The sequence below is a fragment of the Anser anser genome (genome assembly GCF_964211835.1).
Source record: "Anser anser genome assembly, chromosome: 5".
Lineage (NCBI taxonomy): Eukaryota > Metazoa > Chordata > Aves > Anseriformes > Anatidae > Anser > Anser anser.
Genome location: NC_139725.1, coordinates 16806519 through 16823671, shown reverse-complemented (window position 1 = coordinate 16823671; position 17153 = coordinate 16806519). Strand labels below are relative to the sequence as shown.

The 17153-nt window shown below is 35.8% G+C and overlaps 1 protein-coding gene across 1 annotated transcript in view; it reads right to left on the bottom strand.

Annotated features, from left to right (window-relative positions):
- Window positions 1-17153, bottom strand: part of LOC310899750 (uncharacterized protein) — a 566537-nt gene that overhangs the window by 41193 nt on the left and 508191 nt on the right. Inside the window, exons 14-15 of the mRNA XM_083836630.1 lie at window positions 2320-2377; window positions 895-2045 (exon numbers count right to left, since the gene is read on the bottom strand). The gene's annotated coding sequence lies outside the window, so the exon portion shown is untranslated. The remainder of the gene's footprint in view (window positions 1-894; window positions 2046-2319; window positions 2378-17153) is intronic.

The following is a 17153-nucleotide window of genomic DNA, read 5'->3' as shown; positions in this document are numbered from 1 at the left end:
GGACAAACGAACACACTGTCACCTTTGCAAATTACTACATTTGCAAGCAGAGCCACAGTGTATGAAGCAACATGACCAGATTTCTTTTGTACACACTGTCCATTTCCAGCTGCATAATGCACTTTTCAATGGGTTAAAATAACCCCTGTGCAGAAGGCCAGCCCTCAACCAATGTTCCATTTAAATACCTCTTAAGCTGTGCCCACCTCTGCCCTTTCCTACAGCCTGCTGTGTAAGAGTTAGTCTAGCTCAAGAGGGAATAGCAAGCCTCATTATTCACAGAAAGAAACAGAAAGGACAAAACAAAACTGTGGATGCAGAATGGCCTGAAATCTGACTAAGCAATTTGAAAAGTGATTTTATTTTATTTATTTATTTTTTCTAAGTAAAATAAAACCTTATTTTGGAGTGGCATTGAGTTTCTTCTGCTTTTACCATGTGAAAAATCAACAGATTTTTTTCGTGCAGTGACAGTTCAGTCCAAAGATTTTGATATTTCTGTAACATCTTCTTAATAAAACATAAATGAAAACAAGACAAGGACAGATAACTGCATGTAATAGTACCTTTAAATAATTTTGACATGTTTGGATGCTTTTTTTTTCCTGGTGATTCAAGAGATCATTACTTAAATATATGAGGTGAGCTACCCATATAAGGAAAAGGTTAGTGCCATCATAGGCCATGTAAATCTTCTTTTATGAAAAGGAACGCAAATGAAATGATCACCTAAGTCAAGGCTTTATAAAATATTGAGTAGGATTATGTTTGCTTTGGGAGTAATTTTATTTTAATCCCTCATTTGAGATTCTATTCCTGTTTACATTAGACAATCAATCAAGAGATGTCACTGAATGGCAGGAGGAAATAAGGTCAAAAATGCAATATGCTTACCTTAGGAATTATTGAATATCTCTTTTATAGACTTGCAAATAGTGGCATGGATCTTTATCTTCAAGTGGTGTGCCTCATAGATCCAGCTGTGTGGGAAATGGAGAATACGTTTCTCCCAATGGATGCCAAAATTGATCCCACACTGCTTGTTACCAGTATCTGATGTAATTGCTACTACTTTCTTTCACACTAGACTGGAATTTAAATTTCTTAGGACGTCTTTTTTTTTTTTCCTTTTTTCTTTTTTTACTGTTTTTTAAGGGATCTCAACAACTTAAATTTACTGAAAATCCATGCTTTTATTTTGATGTCCTTTTGCAAGTAAAGTCTCCTGAGAGGTCTGTGACTCCTTCTTACTTAGGACCTGAGCCTACTTTAAAGAGCTAGCTTTTAGGGCTGTTTGTTGCATGTCTACCACATTACTGAATGCAAAATGTTTCATGATGGCATTTTATTTGGCAATAAAATATAAAGCATGCTGCTCTGGAGCTGTGAAACAAAAGCAACCATTTTTATCCTTTAGCTTTTCAGTCTGTTTTACAGCAAAGAAGGGTTAACAGAAACCCAAATGGATGTATTATTCAAACAAAAGCAACTTCAGTAGCAATTTCTGAGGTCTGGATTTGTGGTGGTGGTTCTGGTGGTTTCATAATTCCTACAAATATCTGGTCAGCCTATGCAAACATGCAATAGATAAATGTGCTGCCACCCTCATTAATGTGTTTTGGGACCTAAGGCACAGAATATTGTAGTGAGTGTAGTACTAATTGTAGTACCACAATATGAAGTGAGAGGGAAATGTTGGTTTTGACTGGAGGCCAATCTTCACCTCCCAGTGTTAACATGAATGTTCAGATACAAACTTGTATATCTCTTGTATATGAGATCAACATTTGGGCATAGAAATTTTCTACACTAAAAATTATTTAACTGTTGTACCCACAATTTCAATACTTTCTGTAGCAAATTCCCAAGTGAAGCTCCTAAGAAAAAAGGATTTCTACAGAAAAGTTTTCATTAGTTTAGCAAAGCAGGTCTCATAGCCTAAACAAAGCCCAGCAGATAGCCAGCAACTAGGGGCTTTCGGTACTTAGTTCACAATAAAAACTTTGGATATGTGATTTTAGTGTGTTGTATCTCATCTTCGTATTCTGAAAAAAAAAAAAAAAAGTAGTTAATACTTAAAAGGCTGTTTTGAAAATTAATTGAAGTATGTTTAGCAGCGCTTTCAAAACCTTCACATGCCATGTCACTGCCAAGTGCTATTATTGTTATTGTTGCTTGAACAATAGCATCAGCCAGGGATTGGTCCAATCCAGGACTAAAAATATCCAGGGATAAAGACTTCCAGACGCTTCAAAAGAAGCAGCCACCAAAGCTTATTCTGAAAGGAATGAGTGCTGGCATCATACTAGGAGAACTTACCAAAGAATCTGTGCCTTTTCCAGTTAATGGCTTCACATAGGTTACTCATTAGGCTTTCCTTTGAACAAAAACAGAAGAGTTTTTCTTTTTTTTTCTTTTTCCCTGAAAATTCCTTTACAAAAATAAAGCTCATAGATTTTCTTCACAAAAGCACACAGAGTTCTTCTTCAATCTACCTACACTTTTTTTTTTCCCACCTGCTATCATTCCAGGAATTTTCTTCACCTTTCTATCTGACATGGTTTTATAATTATTGTGTATCATATAGCAATTTGTACATCAAGTGTTCCTGTGTTAAAAAATGCTGGATACAACTTTTCATGAGTGACCTAAATTTGACACAGCTATGTAGATGCATTATTATCAATAAAATTCTAAATAACATGACAAGGTATTTTTTTCTTCTGACTGTAATGACAGTGAGGAGGCAAATTACTAATATTTGCTAATAATGAAAAGTTAAGGAAATGGTGCTATTAATGATGCCATGCAAGAAGCACTACGTGGTGATGCTAGATTAATCCTGAAAGACGTGTTTGTTTCACACTTCACTGAAATACACATACTGTTTTTTGTTCCAAGGTTAGCTAGATTTCTGTTGGCTTGCTCTCCTTTCTGCCATGCTCCAACTTAATAATATTCTTCCCCTTTATATGACTGGAAGTTGAATTATGTTTTACAAGTGCAATGGATTTATTTATTATCCTTGCATACGTGCATCTGAAAATAAACTAAAGAGACATTTTAAATCAGCTAGTCTGGTCCTGCAAATTTGCTGGTGCAATGGAGACTTAGCTAAGGACGACCTACATACAGGCATGTCTTGTGTTATTGCACTTAAACACACACAAAGGTGCATACACATGTGGCTACAGAAATCACCAGTGCTATGTCTATTCAAACTTTCTAAGAAATACTTTTCCTCCTAACAAATTACAAGCACTGTGCAATACCTTGACAATGATTTTGCATTGTTCTGTCATGAGCAATAATTCACAATAGGCATTCCTAACATAAGGGAGATTCTGAACAGTCAATTCTGACAAGAATTATAGATAATTCTGAAGAGTGAAAAAGAAAGGCATGCCCTTTTTATTGAGTTGCTAAAATAAAATGTCTAGCTCTTAGAAAAATCCTTCTCATAACTCCTGAACATCCTTGAAATCTCCTTTTGCCTCTACCCTTGAAAGTGCTTCCAAGCAGGTCCATATTGCATTTTAAACTTTGGAACTAGTTTAATCTTTAATCCCATGTACTGCATGTTGAAATAATCACATTTCACCATGTCTAAATAATAAATTAAATTAAATGGAGTCTAAAGGAACTTGCTGTATATTCCTACCTAGATACATGCAGGGAAAACCCTTTCCTGGTTGTGTTTTTAATATTTTTGCCCTTCCTTAAGTGATCCAACTGTTTGTAGACTGTTGAGTACAAATTACCAAGGAGGTTTAACTACCAGTTTAATAGAGAGAGAATATTTTCACAGTATATGCAGTACTGGTCATAATGGTTTCTCCTACAACTAGTGTGTAAATCTCAAAGAGCATAAGAGGAGAGAAAGAAAGAGAGAGGGAGAGAGAATTTGTATTTAGTTTTATGGATATTTCATTACATGATCTCCCTGTGATGGCTTTGTTGCTTTGTATTACGGTCTCTCTTCAGGTATTGATTGGCAGCAAAAGAGAGTCTCACATAAATTTCAAGCACAGAGTCATATTCTCTGCTCTCTATTCAACTCTTTCTGATTCCTTACTTGAAAATATCCTGATAATAAAGAGTGTCTGAACGTTCATGCTGGGACGCTTAAGGAACATAAATTAACTAAACATATATAGTTAGCAAGCAGCAGGCCATATTGGAGCCCCTTTCTGAACCTTCTGGTTCACCAGGACATACCATTTGTCTTAGCTTAATCCCCATTCTGAAGGAAGTTTGCAGGTCCCTGTGGGGACAGTTTAGCTCAGCAAGGTTTCACTGCTAGTTGTTCTTTTATGGCCATGCTGACCTGGCTGCTTGTTAGGTTAGTGCAATGGCAAAATGGTGAAGTCAGAGATACAGAGCTGAGGACAGGAGGGAAAGAGTGGCACATGCCTAATTCACATTAAGAGCAAAAAAGCTGCAAGTGTGGCTGAAGGCACCTCTAGATCACCAAGAGGAATTGTCACATTGTGGGCAATTAAAGAAGAGAGTGAAGTAGCTCAGAAGTTGATGGAAAAAAAAATTATTTCTGTCCCTGTTGTAGAAACCATTGGGGAAATTCCTAATCCAAGGACACTTTTTTAATGGAAATAACAGCATGGTCTTGACAGAGATTGAAGTCTCAGAGGAGGAAATTATGGAGCAACTCAGCAACTAGGACAGCAGTATATTCATCTGAGAGGCCTGAAGTAAGGAAAGTGTGAAGTAGAAGAGTAATGAAAAGGAATTTATCCTTAAAATGTTGACTGTGCTTGAAATAGGAAGGTCACTTCTTTGGTTCCTCCAATCAAAACAGAACCCAGTGAAAATCCTGTGAAGTACACACTGGCAAATTGTAGTTTTACTCTGGGGAATGCCTTGAAAAGCCTAATTAAGGAATAAAGTAAGTAAGTGTAACCTGATATAGTCATGCCAATCTAGCTTCTCTGAGGAAAAGTGTGACTCATTTATTCTTACAGAGTTGTTTGAAACAGTTAACCATGTGGATAGATAAAGGTGGATATAATAGTTCACCGGGGTGCTGGCAAAGATAAACTCTTAAACAGGTTACAAAAGTTTTTTAAATATGCACAGGATCAATCATGATGAATTAAACATCTCTGGAACCAAATAAAAAAATAACCCCCAAATGCTCTTTATTGTGTATCTATACAGATGGTACCCTGTGCTCTACGTTTTTCACATGCTGTGGTGTTCTTTTGTCCCTTGAGAGACACATTAGGTTTCAAAACACTCTGTAGTCATCACTGTGTTACATCCCCATGGTAGCTAGCAAAGTGCTGCAAACACTGGTGGGGTTGGTGCTCCAGTTGCAGCAGTCACAGGCTCTGCCTGGGGTAATACTTGCAGACATATGCGTCCATCCCAGCACACTGGGGTATACCTTGTCTCTGGGGGATACTAGGGAGCTGTAGGACAGCACGGAGGGACGGGTAAAAACAGGTATGCAGCTGCTGCTGCACAGCTGGGTCATCTCTTGACACAAGGGTCTTTCTGAAAATTACCGACCTGCTGTTGGTCAACATACACCCTCTATTAGGTGTTAATGAGATATACCCAGAATTTTTGAGGTGTTCCAGAGTTAGACTTAAAGTGATATTTTATCAAGTTTGTTAGCTAAATGTATATTAAAAGTGATGTGGAACTTTACATTCGTGCAATGACCAAGGCTTTTTTTTTTTTTTTTTACTATTTTTCTTTTTTCTTTGCCTGTTACCAACAGCACGCAGGTACTGACCATCGAGTATATTAGAAGCAGCAGTGTGATGTATATATGGAAGGGTCAAAGGTGAGGTGCACTGGGAATTAGAGATTCCTAAATTCTACAAGGATCTTCTTCGAGGTATGAGGTTGAAAGGTAGATATTGTGTCAGGGGACCACCCATATATGTTGTACTGTCGAAGTGAAAAAGGAATCTGAAATCATCCTGAAGAGCTTACACTTTGAATGTGTACAATTGCTTAGCCAGTCCTCAAGAGGGATCTCACAGACCTTAGTAAACGCGGCCAGAAAACCTGCAACTCCCAGTGAGAAATAATACTCTCAAAAATCCCGAATGCCTGCACACTTTCAACATCAACATTGCTGAGATCCCTTTTCACAAAACACAAAACAGACAAATCTTTTAACATTTACTAAGAAATGCTATGAACAGAGAAGGACCTAAAACAAATAAAGAAATTTGATGTCCTTGAACTGTGAGGAATCAAGTACTCAATCCTTGGCAGATGTGCTTATTCCTTAAGAATACTACATGCTCATAGGTGGCTTAAAACAGAAGCCTCTAAAGAGAGGCTTTACACTAATGTGTCCTTCCAGGCCCAGCAAGAAATACTACTCTACATTAATAAACTCAGTTATTCAGCTTGTGATTGACAGAAGTTAAAGTGAATGGAATTACTCTATTTTCAGGTCTATATGGTCAAATATCATGAGATTCCTTGGCCCTCATTTATCTGCAATATCAAGCAGGGCAGGATTATTATTATTATTATTATTATTATTATTATTATTATTATTATTATTATTTTTTCAGAGGGGCTGGCTGATAGCAAGATCCTTTCTCTGGTCAGCTCTTTCCAACAGTAATCCGATGTTCAGTGCAACAAGCCAGCTGGGCATAACCTTAAAGGATGTCAGCATCAGTGAGCTGGTAGGAAGTTCACAGGTATGAAGGAAGGAAGTGGAATAATGGAGATGGGCACCCATCAGATATTCCCCACATATTGCTTCTTGTTGCCAATTTTTTCTTGCTGGTCACAAGGAAGAGGCTCTCTTGTGAGAAGAGAAATCTGCTGCCAGATACACAAATAGTGCTGCAGCAAGGAAGAAGAATAGCTAATGGTAAACTGTGAAATGAAAAATACAGAAGAAAGAACTGTATGGCCTTGAGATATGCAGTAATGCAAATGGGATCAAATGTAATAGTACAAAAGTACAAGATCATGTACTGAGAAGGAAAGGAATTTCTGCTATCAGCTGGGAGCTGATCGGCCAGAAGTGACAAAGTGGAAGAAAGATGTGAGTGTTATGAATCAGTCACAGAATGACTCTGAGCAACCAACATGATGTGGCTGTAGAAAAAGATTAATTCCATGCTTGAGAATATCAGAAAGGATGTGTCTGGCACAGAAATGTGTACAATGTATTTTGTACAACACTCTGGTAAGGCTGGCTGCCTTTGTTCAGGAAAAGTAAGAGGAAGAAGGGATATAAATTGAAGGATGATGGCCCTGTTACCAGGGGTCTGGTCTCTGTGACTCATTATCAGGAGAGATGAACAGCTTTGTTACTTTAGCATAAATGATTGGGTTTTTTTGTTTGTTTGTTTGTATGTTTTTTTTTTTGTTTTTTTTTTCTGAAAACATACAGAAAGTATGTAATTGCAACCATTTATACTGCATTTTCACTGGATTTATTTTACATGTTTTAACAAAGCCTTGTAATGCAAAATGTTACAAAACATTACATTTAATTAAAATAATAATAATAATAATAAAGCAAACTCCAGATAACCTACCTTTCTCACTACTTTATGATATTGTTCAGACAATGTCTCATTGCCCTGGGACTAAAGAAGGAACAGTTGTTAAGCACCTTTAGGTTTAAGGATGGGTGTTCTTTCCTGGACAACTTCTACACAGAACAAATACCATTTATTTAGCTCCCACCTTTCCCCATTAAGGTTAGGTTTAGCATCAAGAAGATTCAAAGAAATCCAGAAAAGAGTTAATCTCAAAATATGTACCCATAAAGCCATTCATAGCAGAACTCACTAATTTCAGTCTTGCCAGGCTATTTAAACAAATTCCTGTAGTTAACATGATTTCAACAAATCCCGAGGATAAGGCGATTTCATCTGTCTTTGATATTTACCAGTCCTTTTTTTTTTTTTTTTTTCCTGCTTATCTGTCAGTCCATGACCTTGAAATCATTATTACTCAGAGCCTAGCAAACTCTAGCTCATTACTGTCTCTCTTCTCCACAGGCAGCAGATACCTTTTTTTTTTTTTTTTTTTAAGTTTTAAATGTTGAAGTTTATAATTAATGTAATTTAAATCACAAGGTAGCTAATTTTAGTACAGTAAATAGAATAAAAGTTTAAATCATTTTTGTGCCCTGGAGCTGGGAATGTCTAGGTTTCAAAAGAGAGTTGGTTTTCTAATCATCTGGCTCTGGTGGCAGAATAATTTAACTAGTATGGACACACACCAATCGGTGAAAGATGGGTTGTTAAAGAAATAGCTAACTACAGAAGAACAATAGAGATCTGAGTTGTTTAAGACGGGAAAGCAAGATTATGGCTTTGAAAAAATGTCACAATCAAATTATGTTAAAAATTTATTGCAGTCATATTCTTTGGCATGGCTAAATATATGGTCACAATAAGTTGCCTTGCTGGTATTTTAACCCATGCTAAGAGAAAGGTCATTTTGAAAGTGGTTGTAGAGTGTTTTTACCTAATGTCTTACAATTTTTAAGATTGATGGGGACAAGTATGGTCCTGGAATATGGGGATTATCATACAAATTCTAATTTGTTTTCCTTTTGTATCAGTTCATTAAGGCAAAGTACACAGTAACAATGTGGTTCTGTAGAGATGAGCTGAAAAAATATTTCTGCACTAGTACAGAGCAATAAGATCCTGTTTGATAGTGAGAGTCTTCCTGCAGAGCCTCAACATACATCGGCAATTGCATGCAGTACAATCTTGATAGAAGATTGTGTTATTCCCTCAGTGCAGATGGCACCCCAGCAAGCAAAATCAAACAGACCTTATCATACTCCAGAACAGCTTCCATTTTTGACAGTTCAGAAGGGAGAAGACTTGAAGATTTCTTTGAATGCTTGCTGTGGATAAGGGACAGTGTTCAGAGAACTTGACAGTGTGGAACAAAATTCATTTGGAAGTTTTATTTTCACCTTGAATCAATGAACTCTGTATTGCATTTTTTTTTTTTTCAAAGGAAAGGTTTCTGGGTTTGTTTTCCTTTTTAACGGATGGATTTTAACAAAGAAAAAAAAAATGAGAATGCATTCTGGAATTTGTGTTTAGGAAAGTCCTTTGATGGTCATATTCCTCCTATGCTCTCACCTCCGTGTTCTAACCTCCAGATGGGGTGGTTAGGGCTATGGCATTGGAAAAGTTGCTGAATAATGCATTTGTCTGATAATAATCCATTCACCGACTGCTCAGTTGTTCATTTTGAGCTAGTCGTCTCATGGTACATAACCATCATTCCACTTCTTAGCCTTGTCTGTCATATTGCCCAGCATTGACTTGCTCTTTTCTGAGTTTTTAATTTTGATGTATAAAATGTTTATGAATTTGGATGATAAAAATGTTTGCGAGTAATTTAGCATGCATGCCGGAGTGTTTAAAACGGCTTATTGTGTCTGGCTGCACCATCTGCAGAGAAAGTCACTAGACTTTTCTACAGTTCTCATGGGAAACAGTTTTTTTAAGCCTAGTTTGTTTTAACCAGTGCATTTGCCAATGTCACATAAACTGCATTTTGAAAATAAATTTTAAAAATATTCTTAAATATGTTCACTTTTAACTACAGCTAAGGAGTTAAGCATTCGGATTATTGGTGCACTAATTAATACTGAAATTCTGTGCCCTCCTGTAGTAAGTACAATGTTAATGACATCAGCTCTGGCCCAAAGGGAATCTGCCAATTCAGTCAGAATAAGCACAAAAACCTGCCAGCAGCTCTTCCCTTAGATTTCAGTTATGTGAAAGCATCTTGTTAACGTCTTTGATTAACAGATAAGTGACTATCCAAAATGGCATTATGTGGCTTTCCATATTTGTTCTTGTTCTCCATGGGTTACATATCATGTCTGATCAGTTTACAGTTTAAAAATAGTTTTCCTGTCTATGTCCTTATAGTGCAATGTTCTGAGATTCCAACTACAAACATTGAGTTTCCTGGTGCAATGACATATACCAGATTCTGCAGAAAGCCAACATATCTTGCTATTTTTTCTATAATTAGCCATACATCATAGTTTAAAAACATTAATATCTTCACAAAGATGTGATTCAAATTATAATTTTAATAAAAAAGAGAGATGACTTTTTTTCTCTATCTCCAAAACGATAGTATTAATTCTTCTTTTGCATGCCTCCTCTGAGAAAGGGGGACTAAGAGTTCTAATTAGACAAAGTTTCTGTAATGCTACTGTAACATATAATAATAACAAAAAGAAGTAGAGATTTTAATTCTATAGAGGACACATTTACAAATTCTGGTGCGGTTATTTGATCACTTACTCTGCAAGATAGACATTCTCTCTGCAAACAGCTGTACCACCTACTGCGTTCCTATGAGCTGTTTTTATTGCCCCCAGTTCTACTGAAGAAAAAAAAAAAGAAAAAAAAGAGCATTTCAGGCAGTCAGACAGGTTAGAATAAACACCATATGAAAGTGGTTTGGGCTAACTTGAGTGACTGTGCCTGGAGGTCAAAATCAATTTATAGAGAGTGATGAATAACTTGGGTTGGGGGAAAGTCTGTAATATCTCCAGCTGGCACAGCAAGAGTCAGAACAGAAAGTATGCCTACAGCTGAAGTCATACTAGCTGCAATAAAAGGATGCTGGGACAGCCTTTCTCACCTTCACTAGCATATACATTGTATCTATGGAAATGGGTATAAAAATACAAGCAAACAAGACTTGTCTACTGATATTTATGATAATATGTTAACCCTTATCTGAAATGATATATGAAAAATCACCAAATAGACCCACCTTTCCTCTCATTTAATATAACAGGAGAGTTATTTTGGAGATTATACGAAGGTTTCCCATCTTAGCTAAACTGTTTAATATGCTCAATGTTATGAAATGCTGTGCCTTGTTTACACAGCATATTTAGGTCATGTTATGCATTAGGACTAATCTCATAGAACAGCTAATGTCTGATGCACTTCTCTCCTTTCAATCATATAGAAAAAAAGTAAAGGCAAATGAGGGATGAAAATGCATCTAAACAATGAAATGTAGTGTTATTAAAGTAATATTAATCTCTACAAAGTTGGAAGAAAATAAAGATGCTTTTCAAGTTCCGTGGAGAGTGTGTGTATCCCAAGTGTGCTATATAAACTCTTTATTTCATACAGAAGTTATATAAAAAGGTTAGACTTCAAAAAATTGACATGTGTGTAATTTAATGGCGTCTGGTTCAGTTCTGACCATATCTGCTGTATTCATATAACTTTCTTCAAATATAAGAGGAAAAAAGAAAATTTTTTTTGCACAGCTGAACATCTGCTGCAGGCTACAAATTTTGACAAATTGATATGTTTTGGTCTGTAATATTTTATGGAAAAGAAAAAAATCCTCCTGGGTATTAAATATTTCATGCAGTAGCTAAAAAGAAATATGTTGAAAGTAAGTTGTACTTATTTTCAATTCAGAGCTAACATCCAAGGAATTTACAAATTGGTGAAAAGGATCAGCAGAGTTAATTGTTTTTATCTGAAGTTTTCTTTAAGGATGTGAACAACAGGTTTCTTTTAGAGAATTGACATGTAAGGAGGAGCAGCATAAAAGCTAAAGGGGACTGCATCTGGTCTGCTGGGCGTAGAGTGGAGAAAAACATGCAAGGAACTGTGCCTGGTTCCTTGAACTTCTTCAAGGGAACTAGTTGCATTCTTCAATCCTGGGCAATGTAATTTCTTTTTGCCTGACAGCTTTCCAGGCTGTCATAGGTTAAATGGATCTAGCATTGTTAAGGGACTGTAAAGGTCCCTGATTTAAATATTTCAGGAATATTTAAATTATTTAATGTACATATGGCCTTTCCAACACCTGGAATATCTTGAAGGCATCCTAGTCCACCTTTCCTGCTGAGCTACCATCTAAAATAAGCACGGGTTTCCTGGTAGTTGCAGAAGCTAGAAGCAGATCACACCTAGTTTCATGTCTTCAGAAGTAAGAAAAGATCTTCTGTCATGCATGACACAATGATCAAAAATTAAATGAAAATGAAACAAATCACAATAAAATAAAATAAAATAAAATAAAATAAAATAAATAAAATAAAATAAAATAAAATAAAATAAAATAAAATAAAATAAAATAAAATAAAATAAAATAAAATAAAATAAAATAAAATAAAAAGAGAAGTATTAAAACCAAATAGTAGCTGGCTTGGGCTTTCTACAGAGAGAGAAAACTGAGATACCTTTTAAAAGAAGAAAAGACTTCCAGGATATCCCAGGATAACTTCACCTGACAGGTTGCAATTAAAGGGCCATGTTAGATTCATCACTTTTCCAAGACAGACAAAAAATAGAAGGAAGAAAAGTTTTCTGTCATCACTGTTTTTCCAGGACACATTAACTTTTTTAAGCAGAGCAAACCCTGGTAACTATGACTCATGTCATCTAAAGGTTGATTAGTACTGGTTTAATGTTGGAAATGCTGGGAGAAAAGGCAGTGGTCCTTTTGCATTAACACATGCATTCTTTTAAAACAGAAAATAAAATATGTGTAGGTGGATTATACAGGCAAATGTCATCTAGACAGAATAATGGCAAAGGATAATTACTCATTTTGAGTAATGTAGGTTGTTGACTTATAAATCCCACTATATGAGGAAAAAGACTAGCCTTTCCTCCTTACTTTTTACGTATCTGTACTAAACTCTTGCCTAAGTAAGAAGCTATAGAGCCCACTAGATTACAAAGTACCAAATGTTCTTGAGGTCTATTTGTTCTTGGAATGTAAAATGAAAATGGCACCAGTTCTTCTCTCTCTGTATTAAGTGCACTGAGTCCCTGAAGGCACTAATTAGCCAAATGTCACAATAAGAAGTTTTATGTTTTACACTTAAACTTGCCAGTCACTTAAGCTATAGTATAAAAATGCAGAAACAATCCCAGAACTTTATTTCAGGAAAATGGAAACCCCTCTTCAGGAAGATACATGCCTTTTGCAACACTGATGTCCCATGCCAAACATCAAAGAACAACAACAAGTGATTAGGAGATATTCTGAACCTGTATTTGGGCCTGAATTCATTCCCACACCATGTATGCTATGTGTGTGAATGTCATTCAGTTTGTGTTTATATCATTCAACAAACGTATATTTGATGGAAAAGAAAGCAAGGAGCATTGCAGTAAGCAAAATACTAAAGGAATGAAGTTGTGTAGCAACCATTCATATCAATACTATAAACAGTATTGTATCTGTACACTCCAATGTGGAAATGATCTTCATTCCAATCTGGGTTTTCTCTCTCTGTTTTTCGTATCACCTTAGTAAATCATTAGAAGTATGTTTTAACCTCTTTCTCTTCTTCTCCCTCCAAGAAAACATTTACTTTCCTCTAAAACATTTACAGCCTTTAGTGGTACTAACAGTAGTTAGCGGTACTTGAACATAATTAGGTATTTGGAGTCTTCATGTGACTGTGAAGTCCCATGAAGTTTAAGAAGCTCCTATTCCTTAGTCACTTGATGGTCCTTCTCCACAGAAAAATAATTGTTTCAAAAAGTGACTAGCTAGATTCTTGCAAAAGAAATCCATCAAAAGCTATTGAAACAACCAAAGGAAAACCTCTCTGGCTTGGCCAGTCTTTGAGCCTAGCTCTAGGTTGCAATTCAAAGCAATGACATTGCATATAGTTGGGCTTGTAACATGGGTGATGGAAAATGCTTTCCAGATGCAGCTATTTATTTCTATTTAAGTACTTAATGTTTAGAAGCTTGAAAATTCCCATGTGCCTAGAACAACCTTTAGGCGTCTTTCAGGTCTTCAAGAGAAAGTATTGTCTCTGTGATAAAACAAGGACTTAAAGTAGATGAATCTTCTGCTGTTGATGTAGTTCTATCAGATCATGGGATATTTATTTATCAATATTGATAGCAATATTTACTTCACATTATTTTACCTAGCTTCATTAACTAATGTATGCAAATATTAGAAATTAGTAAATGAAAAAAGGCCGCAACATCAAAATTAAAAGCATTACTATTAATGTTATTGTTATTATTATTATTCCTTCTATGATTTTGGAGTATGTTTTAAAATATTACCCCTTCTATACACAGGAATCATTTTCTCCCTTTTGCTCTTTGATACTTGATCTTAAAAACAAGTTTTGTGAAAATGAAGAATTTAGGAGTATTGTTCATATGAAGGACATTGTTCCAGAATCAGGATTCTTCTCTGACTTTTTTTTTTTTTGTCTGCATTATGTAAACAAACAATCGGTCAATCAGTTTAGAATCTAGATTTGAAATCTGGAGGCAAAGTAGTCACTTGCTCTGCAATTGAGTTTTCTTTTAAATCACTTCCTCACAAAGGAGAGTATTCTTCACTATTAATGCTTAGTCAGATGCTGATCTATTTTATTTTTTATTTTTTGTAATAAAAGAATGAGTGGCATCCCAGTTTCTATTTTGACCATGGCTGGAACCCAGTCAGAACGTGACAAGTAACATTAACAGAACATAATAATTTCTCATCTATCGATGACCTTTAAAGAGAATTGCAGTTATTACCTTAGAATATTCTCTCATTTATTACCTGTCTCATCACTGAATTCCAATGCCTTTATGTAGCAGAAATATAGATGCTTGGCTTCAAAATAGAGAAATATGATTTTACTATTATAATGGCTGCAGGCGCTGACGTCTAATTCAATTTTTTTCACATTATATGGGATTTTTGAAGATGATGGTGGTTACTAGACCAGGCAGTTCACTGGAGAGAGGAGAATGAGTTTATATCTTAGGGCTAAATTAGTCATAAAAGGGTATTTTCTCAGATCTGGCAGAAGTTCATTAAACTGATTAGGCGTGCTTCTTGGATAGCAATCTAAGCTATTATTATTGGTAAAGTCCCTCACATTGTAAGCAAAAAGATGGATATTGAGATGTGAGAAATGATTTGAACATTCACCCTTTTACAGAAGTAAAAGTTAACCAAGTCTATCTTTGGTGGAGCAAAACTCAGTGGCAGACCCAGTCTTTTCATTTTCCAGTCCCAAGCACTTCCATATGTCTTTTATTTCACCTTCTTGTTCCCAATGCTCTTGCAGTTGGTGCACAAATTTGTAATCCTTTCTTTCTTTTATATTGTAGTTAAATCCTCAGTGGTTTTAGTCTCCTGTGGGCTTTCCTGTGCTTAAGCATTTTCTATCGTTGAGTGTTTTCCTGGGTGGTCAAACAAATGCTGTCTTACCTTTTTTTGAACTTTGACATAATACCAAGTCCATAAATGGACAAATAGCGTTTGTCCATAAATGGACAAAAATAGCAACACTTTGTAAGAATTAAATGGAAATATACAGTCCTCTGAAGGAAAACTTTGTACAGACAGTTACTTCTGAGAGAATACTTAGATTATCTTGTTCATCATTAAAATTGTATCATTAAGATCACTTGTTTTACTGTATCTTGTGAGAAAAAAACATAGATACAGTATCTCAAAAACATATATAACACTGATAAGTTCAACTTCATAAGCTAGTCAGAGAATTACAAATTGGAAGATTTAGTAATCATCATCACCAACAGTTCATTAAAACTAATGTCTCAGCGGCAGCAAATGTCCAAAAATAGTGGACATCATCCAAATACTGAGAACAAAGTCAGAAGATGCCTTTTTTCTGCATGTAAGACCATGTGCTCACACTTTAAATACTGTCTGCAGTTCTACCTCCTACATTTCAAGAAGTATCTAGTGGAATCAAAGACTACAGAGAAGGTAAAGGAAAATAATCAAGGGAATGAATCAGCTAGCCACCAAGTGCCACTGTTATACAACTAGGGCTTGCTTGTCTAGACTAGATTTATTTAGAACAGATAAAATAGAGTAACAGGTAAAAAGTATCTTCTGATCTTTCCGCTTCTATCCATCCATTTCTAAATACCTGCTTTTCTCACAGTGGCTAATGAACTGAGGGAATTTGCTGGCACAGAATCTTGTGGTGGCAGATAGTATCAGCAGGTTCAAAAATGGATCAGACAGATTTATGCAATAGGTGAACAAAATGGATAGGCAGGATATACCCTCTAGGGACAGACTTATGTGTCCTGCCTCAGTAGAAACTCCAGTGGCTACAGTCAGGTTGGAATCACTGGCCAGACTGAGCTGTCCCAGTAGCATATTTCTTTAGCTCTTACAAGCATTTTTCTCCTGTTGCTCATTTGTTTGTTTGTTATGGGGTTTTCTCTTCTAATTCTCAATTAGCTCATAAAACTTGCTTGTCTCTTACTATGTGTTAGCTCCTAAAGGAAAGGTATTACTAAAAGAAAGACTTATACTATGTATAGCTCCTAAAGGACAGGTACCTCAATTACACAGACACTTCTAGACTTAATTGTAATATCAACACTAATTCCTGTATTCATAAAAACTATTGGTAAAATATATTGTGAATTTTCAAACGTACATAACCTGGCTTACTCACAGATATGGTATAAAGAGTTTAATGATGTATACAAGGAAAATATATAACTCATATTTCATTAAGAAAAAAGGTATTTATGTTGTTGTCATAGTGTTCTGTGAGGTAGATGATGGGGGCAAAATGGACTAGCTTGGTTCACAGTTTTTTCCTGCGGTCTTCATTGCCTTTCAAAGGCATCTCCTCACTGCAAATCTTTCTTTTCAAATAACGAGTAGTGTGTACATTGAAAAAGATTTTCCAGAGGTTGAACTGAGTGATTTAAATTGTAGGTTCCTGGTTAAACTTGATCAGCACTATTTAAAATCACCCAAAAGCTAATCTGCCCAAGACATTATAACCTCACAGTTAATGAGGCTTGTTTTGATTCTGATGAGAATTTTCTTTTCAGGGCCAGCATAATTTCAACAAATCATGTTAAAAACTACTTGAAATAGCACACTCATGGGCCTCTGCCCTGTCTGCTTTAATCAAGCTTTGTGGAAAGACTGAAACGGGTAAAGTATGGTCTAGCATTGTTATTTGGGTTATTACTTTGGCAATAGTCCCAATTTATTTAGCAATTTGGAACACACTAAAACTATCCTGCTGATAGTTCTGTAGACCCTTTAAAGCTTCACACTTATGAACCACAGACAAAAGGATAAACAAATGGAAGGAAAGAAGACCAGAGGTGTCATGCTCAGGGTGAGGTTGCCAC